The sequence below is a fragment of the Lutra lutra genome, chromosome 9 (genome assembly GCF_902655055.1).
Source record: "Lutra lutra chromosome 9, mLutLut1.2, whole genome shotgun sequence".
In the NCBI taxonomy this organism is placed as follows: Eukaryota; Metazoa; Chordata; class Mammalia; order Carnivora; family Mustelidae; genus Lutra; species Lutra lutra.
In genome coordinates this window covers 89,254,738-89,263,506 of record NC_062286.1, presented here as the reverse complement: position 1 = coordinate 89,263,506, position 8,769 = coordinate 89,254,738, and positions in this window count along the sequence as shown.

Below are 8,769 nucleotides of genomic sequence, written 5' to 3'. Positions count from 1 at the left end.
CCAAAACCAAGAGGCCAACGCTTAATGGGCTGTGCCACCCAGGGACCCCCACAACTAGGACATATTCTAAAAGATTTGTCAGTTTTTACCTTGGTCAGATTTTACCAGCCTTTCCTCCAGTCTCCTGTTTAATTCAGGATTCAGTTCATGATCCTTGGCCATCGTTATTCTGTGACTTGTCCCTCTGTTTGGGTTGGATGTTTTCTCGTGGTTAAATAGTTCATGGATTCTGGGGGAAGGATACCACAAGGCTGCAGTCCCCTCTCCAAAGCACCCTATTAGGGGTACCCAGCACCGGATTGATACCAGCCTTGGCTCCCGGCTATGGTGGTTTTCTGACAGGTTTCTCCAACGCAGAGTCACTATCATTCCTTGCAGCCAACAAATATTCTTGGGAGAGACATTTTCAGCTATGCAATATCCTGCCCCTTCTTAAACTTTGGACACTAATTTTCATATTCCTCATTTGATTTTGCTTACAGCAATTACTAGCTTTGGTGTTCTGACAGTGATTCTTATTTCCCCCACTCCTAACAAATACGTTAACTGGAATTCTTCTGTATGGAAGAGTCGCTTCTTCTCCCCCAGTTTTAAGTTCATGCATGGAACTCATGGGTATCGATTTTATTCTTTAGATTATAATCCAATATTACTGTTATTTATTTAGTTGCTCAAATTGTTCCAGTTTTGGCCACTGGGAGCTCTTTCAGACTGGTTCCTGTGTCCCTTTGATATGTGTCCATACTTTTGGTTTTTTTTAGCACTTCCTTACTTTCTTAGCACTACAAGATGCTCCAGGCTCCGTTTATATTTTCCCTACCCAGCTCTGGCATCAACCATTTCATCACGGAGCCCTAGTTCTTTCTATCGGAAGATAATATTTTAAGTTTTAAAACCAAGAGCTGGGCACTAAGTATGTTCATCTATGCCCTCCTAGCCAACAGAGCTAAAAAAAAAAAGTATATGTATACCAACTCATATATATACACTTATCTATATTTTTACCTGTGTGCGTGTAGCAAAACAAACAAACATGATTTATACTGACATTTCTGATTCCAGCCCAGCACCATGAGATTCATTCTAGCCTTCTCCTTTTGCTCATTTGTAATTTCTTTCTTACAGCAAGAAACCTGGCTTTCAATATTTTATGCAGTTTTCAAAGTCAGTTTTAAGTTTTGTTTTGTAAAAATGCAGTAATTTTATACCCTGCACTTATTTCAAGGCATATGAATTTTTAGCTACTCTAAGGGGTTAACAGAACTTTCACACATGTTCAACTCTTTAAGAGGAGAGATTTTAATATAGTTTGTAATTCAAGAATATTATGACAAAAAGTTCCGTAGTTCCCTGAAGGTTCATTTATCTTTGCCAGGTTTTAGGGGAAAAGGCAAGCTAATTATATGATTTTATAATTGATACTAAGATGGGAAAGACCTAGGTCTAATCTTCGTCAATTCACATTTTAAAAAAGGAGCTTAATAGCCCCCAAGTAATATGTAACTGGAGATGAAGAGTGAATATTTTTGAAGGGAGAAGGCGTATTTATCATGCTTGCTGGCTTTTAGGAATTGAAGTTCAGGGAAGCTTCTTACTTGGCACTTTATTCCTGAGGCATTTGGAGTTAATTTTAGGACTTAACAGAATGTCTCTTTAGAGCTGCACTGTATAATAAAAATGTAATATAAGCCACAAATAAGATCCTTCCAAATAATTAAAAAATTTTCTAGTAGGCGCATTATAAAAAGTAAATAGAAATAGGTGAGATTAGGGACACCTGGGTGGCTCAGTCAGCTAAACGTCTGTCTTTGGCTCAGGTCATGATCCCAGGGTCCTGAAATCAAGTCCTGAATCAGGTTCCTTGCTCATCAGGGAGCCTGCTTCTCCCTCTGCCTGGCACCCCCCCTGATTGTGCTTGCTGTCTCTCTCTGACAAATCAACAAAATCCTTAAAAAAGAAAAAGAAATAGGTGAAATTAATTTTAAGAATATATTTTATCGGGGTGCCAGGGTGGCTCAGTCATTAAGCATCTGCCTTTGGCTCAGGTTGTGATCCTGGGGTCCCGGGATGGAGCCCCACTTCCTGCTCAGCAGGAAGCCTGCTTTTCCTCTGCCACTTGCCCTGCTTGTGTTCCCTTTCTCGCTGTCAAATAAATAAATAAAATCTTTAAAAAATATGAAAAAACATATGAATATATTTTATCAATAATATATTTTACTTAAGCTAGAATATTCACAATTTTGAAATTTCAGCATGTAATCATTATAAAAAGTTTTAAGGAGATGTGTTATTGTATTTTTTTCATATGTCTTTGAAATCTGGTATGTATTTTATATGCATAGTGTATCTGAATTTAAAATAACCACATTTCAGGGTGCCTGAGTGACTCAGTGGGTTAAAGCCTCTGCCTTCGGCTCAGGTCATTATCCCAGGGTCCTGGGATCAAGCCCCGGATTGAGCCCTGGATTGAGCCCTACATCGGGCTTACTGCTCAGCAAGGAGTCTGCTCCCCCCACCCCTCTCTGCCTGCCTCTCTGCCTACTTGTGATCTCTGTCTGTCAAATAAATAAATAAATAAATAATCTTAAAAATAAAATAAAATAACCGCATTTCATCTTTCAAAAGTCCACATATGACTAGTGGCTACTGTATTAGAGCAGTTTCAGAACAAAAGATTTCCTTTAAAAATATTTCAGTCATTGTCTATAAGGCAGTTTGAAAGCTGATCTGAATGATTTCCCCTTTTCCAGGAAAGGAAGCAGAAATAATGCAGTCATGAAATTAAGTCAGCTGCATAGTTTATGGGTCCCAGGAGAAATAGGCAAGGCCAGAGAGAATGATCTCAGTCAGAAACTCAGAATGAATCATACGAATTAAACACTGGACAATGTCCAATATTCAACATGAGTTTTTAGTTTACATAAGATTACATTATACCACCATATGTAGAGATGTTCTGATTATGCTTAGTGTGGGAGGTATGTTGCTATTGTTTTATAGACACCTCAGACCCAAACTTTGTGAAAAATTATATTCCATTCTTCAGGAACTGTATCATATTGTAATCTTAAACTGCACTAAAATAAATATAAACTATTAAACTCTTCAGAGCAGCTCTGAATCTGGCGTCCACTTTGGTTATAAGAGAAGTAGGGCACCTGGGTGGCCCTGTTGGTTAAGTCTCCAACTCTTGATTTTTGCTCTGGTCATGATCTTAGGGTCATGAGATCGAGCCCCATACCAGCTCTGCGCTGGGCATGGAATCTGCTTAAGATTCTCTCTTCCCCTCCCTTTGCTTTTCCCCGCTCCTCACCCCCACTCATACACATGCATGTTCTCTCTCTTTCTCTCTCTCTCTAAAAAAAATAGGAGAGAGAGAGAGAGAGAGAGAGAAGTAATAAAAATCATGCTTTTGTCTACAAACAAGACACTGAAAACCATCGGTGGTGATTAGCAAGCAGTGCTCTTACAAAAGGAAGATTCTTTCTAGAACCCGGTATATCATTTGTTATCAGTATGGCCATAAGGTCGGCTCATTCATTGTTTCCCATGTTTATAAGTTTATAAGCAGCTAAAAAGAATCTTCACTGAGAGACCCTATGTGGTGGGACTTGCAGTTAACCTCAATCTTTTCTCCACTAGACTTATATGACCACCCAGCCGTGCAATGGGTAACGTCGCACCTACACGCACACAAAGTAACTGGAACAATACATCACTGATTGCTTCAGCTATACACCGAATAATACATATCCTGATGTCAGGCAGCTCAGCCTTAATGAACGGATCTTTTTCCTTGGTGAAGTTAATGACGGTAAAGACTGAAGGGGAAACGGAAGGGTCTCTCAAGGGAGTGTGACCTGGTAATCCACTGGGGTGAGAAAAAGAGCCAAGAAGGGATAGCCAGTTCTCAAAAGAGGCCCCCAAAGGAAAGAATACTCTTGTCTAGCCAACAACAGCACTGTTGAGAAATAGTGAGCATAATGTTTAGCAAAGTTGATCAAAATACAAATGAAAAATCAAACACCTATTTTTGCCCAACTTACCAAAAAGGATTCAAGCAACACAACTAACAGAAATCGCAATATTCTGGATAAATTGCATTTTGAATTGCTTTCACTAATTAATAAAGCAGCAATAGGAATGCTCTAGATACCATTGTTTTAGCTCTAAAATATTAATTTTATATTTAGAATTTAGTATATCCCTCAGAAATGATTTGTAGCCACAATTATTTGACTGGGCGACATTGGGGTTAATCTTCTTAAGGAGAGTGTGAGGGAACTAGTTTATAATTACACATTTGGAGTGGAAAATATATCTAATATTTGTCATACATAACCTATGTACCAGACACTGTGCTGAGTCAGTCTGTTACCTATATCATTTGATTTAATCTTATGAGGTTACTATTTTTACTTGAAACTAGGAATGAGTCAGTACATGTAACAGACATATTAATGAGGGTTTCTTTCTCTCATGTAACAAAAAATCTGGATAAATCAGGGATAGTTTATTAAAAAGAACTAAACCATTTCCTTCTGTTTTTAAATCTACCATTCTTTGCATAACTGTTGCCTCATGGTAACTACATGGTTGCCACAGTTCCAGGCAACACATGTACTTTCCAGTCAGGAAAAGGAGGAAAGTGGTCCAAGAAGGTTCTCTTTTCTTTTTCATAAAATTCATAAGCCTTCTCAGGTGGCCTCTAGCAGCCTTCCTTGTTTTATTCTTCACTCACCAGGAAGAAGAATAAGACTGACTATAGCTTGGTCATGCCTAGCTGTGAGGAAGATTGGCAAGGTGTCTGTCCTTCAAACATCTGGAATGGGAGGAGCAGGAGAGAAGAAGGTGGAATGGCTGATGGGTTAGCCAACTTACGGTGTTCCCACACCATTTAATAGATGTGGGCACTGATGTGCAATAGGGATAACTAACTTACCCAGAGTCCTATAAGTTAGTAATTTAGTATAACTTATAGTCATATAAGTTAGTAAGCAGTGGAGGAACTCTTGAAACCCGGCACTGTGCCTCCAAACCCTGTGCTCCTATTCACCACCTTGCCTTCTCAGACAGGATGAAGTTAACTGCAGAAATCATGAGATTTTTGTATAGAACATTTTGCTTATAGAATTTACTACCCTGAAATAAAAGGTTAGTAGTATATAATTTTTTCTAAGATGTATTTCTAACTAATGTATTTATATCCAACCAATGAAATTAGGTTAGTGTTAGTCAAAAAAATCTGGATTAAGTGGGTGCATTAAGAATTTATTTCTAATATAGAATGTTGCAAAATCATCATACCACACAACATAAATAGTAAGGCACGTTGGAAGAGAAAAATCAAGTTACAGTGCTTAGTGGGTTGCTTTCAGTTTATCCAGCTTACCCCATGAAATATAGGATGTGGAAGTATTTAGGTGTCTTGACTAGAGCTGTTAAGTTCACAAGTTATTTTTACATATAGTAATTATGAACGTTAATTTTATGTTATCTGGAGCTTACACCACTGGCTCTCCTGATCCTTTGGTTTGCAGAAAGCAGATCATGGGAGTTCTTAGTTCTGTTTCTCTGGGGAACCCCAATTAATATAGTACTATATAATGAAATAGAAGGAAAAATAGCCACAAAAATCATTTCACTTACAGTAGTGAGAAATGAGTCTTACTAAGCTAATAATTATTGATGTTTTCTATTGATATTTGTTATTCAAGATCAGTAGATTTAGTAAACACAACAAAAAATGGACAATAATTATAGATCCTAAAAATACAACTTTAACATAGTATTGTGTTGACATGTGTATTAGTCAGCTCTGGCTGTCATAACAAAACACCACCACCTGAGTGGCTTATACAACAGAAATCGATTTTCTCACAGTTCTGGAGGCCAGAAGTTCAAGCTCAAGGTTCTGACTGATTTGGTTTCTGGTGAGGGCATTCATTCTGGCTTGCAGACAGCCACCTTGCCACTATGTCCTCACATGGTCTTTCCTTGGTGCATGCATGTAGAGAGGAGAGCAAGCTCTGGTCTCTTCCTCTTGTTCTAAGGACACCAATCCTCTGGGTTAAGGTTCCACCTTTATGATCTCTTTTAACCTTACTTCCTTATAGGCCTCATCTCCAAATAGAGTCATGTTGTGAGAGAAGGCTTCCACATATGAATTTGGATGGCATGATTCAGTCTTTAACTACTGTATTAGAGCAATATCTCTGGTATCTTTGGATTCCTGTTCATTATGTAAAGTACCACTTATTTGCTTTAGTTTTAAAGTATTATAAAAGAAAAACACAAATCCCTTGCTCTCCTTTTCTGACCCTAGGCCTTTTCTCCAAAGGCAATGACTTTAAACACTTTTACTTTTTTCTTCTGGTATTTACTTTCATATTTCTAAATAAAATGCTGACTTGTCAAATCAATTTTTTAAAAAATTATAAATTTAGTGTATATTTCTTTTTTTTAGGGAACATATATTGTATTATATTATTTGTTTCAGGAGTTCAGGCCAGTCATCAGTCTTGTGCAATTCATAGCATTCACCATAGCACATACCCTCCCCAATGTCCATCACCCAGCCACCCTCTCCCTACCCCTTTGCCCCCAGCAACCCTCAGTTTGTCTCCTGAGATGAACAGTCTCTAATGGTTTATCTCCTTCCCCGGTCCCATCGTGTTTCAATTTTCTCTCCCTTCCCCCAACCCCCTGGCCCTGCCTCTCAAATTCCTCGTATCAGTGAGATCATATGATAATTGTTTTTCTCTGATTGACTTATCTCGCTTAACATAATACCTTCTAGTTCCATTCACGTCATTGCAAATGGCAAGATTTTGGTCTTTTTGATGGCTGCATAATATTCCACTGTGTGTATATGTGTGTGTGTGTGAGTCTACGTACGTACACACAACCTCCACATCTTCTTTACCCATTCATCTATTGATGGAGATCTAGAATCTTTCCATACTTTGGCTATTGTGGACATTGTGCAGCAATTTTCTTAATAGCTAAAAGTTGGAAACACCAAAATATCCACCAACAGATGAATATATAAAACATGGCAATTCATACAAAGGATGATTATTCAGCAGTAAAAGAGAATGAGTACGGCTGCATGCTACAATGCAAATGACCTTGAAAACATTATGGCAATGAAGGAAGTCAGTCACAGATTTATGATTCTACTTGTATGAAAAGTATAGAATAATAAGCAGCTCAAAGACAGAGGATTAGTGGCTACCAAGGGTTGAGGCGGGCTAATGGGGGAACGGCTGCCAATGGGTAGGCAGTTTTTTTTTTTTTTTGGGAGGTAATAAAAATTTCTAAACTCAGATTGTGGGGATGTTCTCACAACTCTGTACTAAAATCATTGAATTGTACATGTTCAACAAGGGAGCTTTATGGCATGTAAATTATATGTCAACAAATATGTAAAAAACAAAACAATGTATAAATGATGTCAGAAGAAAAGATGTATGCTTGTAGTGTAGATGGGAAAGAACACAGAATGAAGATGTTTGAGTAGATAAGAAAGCAACCCTCAACTCCTTGTCAACCCTCTTTCACTCACACTCCCACCCACACAGTCCCTCCCATATTAATTTGGATCAAATATGATTTTAACTATAAATATTTTAGCATGTTTTAAAAATAGACACATTATCTATTTTTTAGTTTTAAAGATAGACACATTATCAAACAAAACAAATTAAATATATTTCCTTAGTATAAAATATTTTGTCAGTGTTCACATTTCCACTTCCAACATCTTTTAATAAAATTTCACACTTCAGCTACATCAAGTAACCCACGAGTTCCAGTTTTGTTTTTTTTTTCCTTTCTGGAGAATTCCTCTTTGGACTCTTAGTTCCTGGTTCTTCCTCTTCAAGCACAGCAGGTATCCTGGGATCACTCTTCAGCACTCTCCTGTGTTCAGTCTCATTTCCTGGCTGCTCCTTTTTACTTCTGTTTTCTCTCAGCCTTCTGGAGCATATTCTCTCAACAGGAAAGGATGCATGGGAAGTCATTTTTTCCCCAGTTCTTAGGGATCTGAAAAGCCTATTTTCTCCCACTTAATTGGAAGTTTGTTGTTTGTAGAATTTCAGGTTGCAAATCATTTTGACTCAGAATTTTGAAGGAATTTCTCTGAGGTCTTCTGCTGTGCTGTGCTGCTGTTTGAGAGGTTTGAAGCAATCTTCCTTCCCTTCCTGTGTCTGAAACTTGCTTTTGTCTCTGGAAAATTTCTTCTTTTGTCAATTTTATTTTAACATTTAGCAATTATTACACTAAATAACACAATTTTCTCTCCATGCATACCATTTAACTGCTTCCAAAAAGAGATTCTCTCTCTCATTTTTTTAATTTCTGGGTTTGAACAGCCTAAGTCTACTTACAAGTGGACTTTTTTTAATGCAGTGCAGTACTGTAAATGTATTTTCTCTTATTTTTTAAAATTGTAGTTCACATGCAGTGTTCGATCACATGTAGGCAGAGAGACAGGCAGAGAGAGAGGAAGGGAAGCAGGCTCCCTGCTGAGCAGAGAGCCCAATGCAGGGCTTGATCCCAGAACTCTGGGATCATGACCTGAGCCGAAGGCAGAGGCTTTAACCCACTGAGCCAACCAGGTGCCCCATTAAGAGTCTCTTAAGGTTTGTCTCCCTCCCGATCCCATCTTGTTTCATTTTGGAATCTTTAAAAAAAAAAAAAAATTATGTAAGTGGGGGGGAGGGACAGAGAAAGAAACTTAAACAGAGTTTGATGTGGGGCTCAATC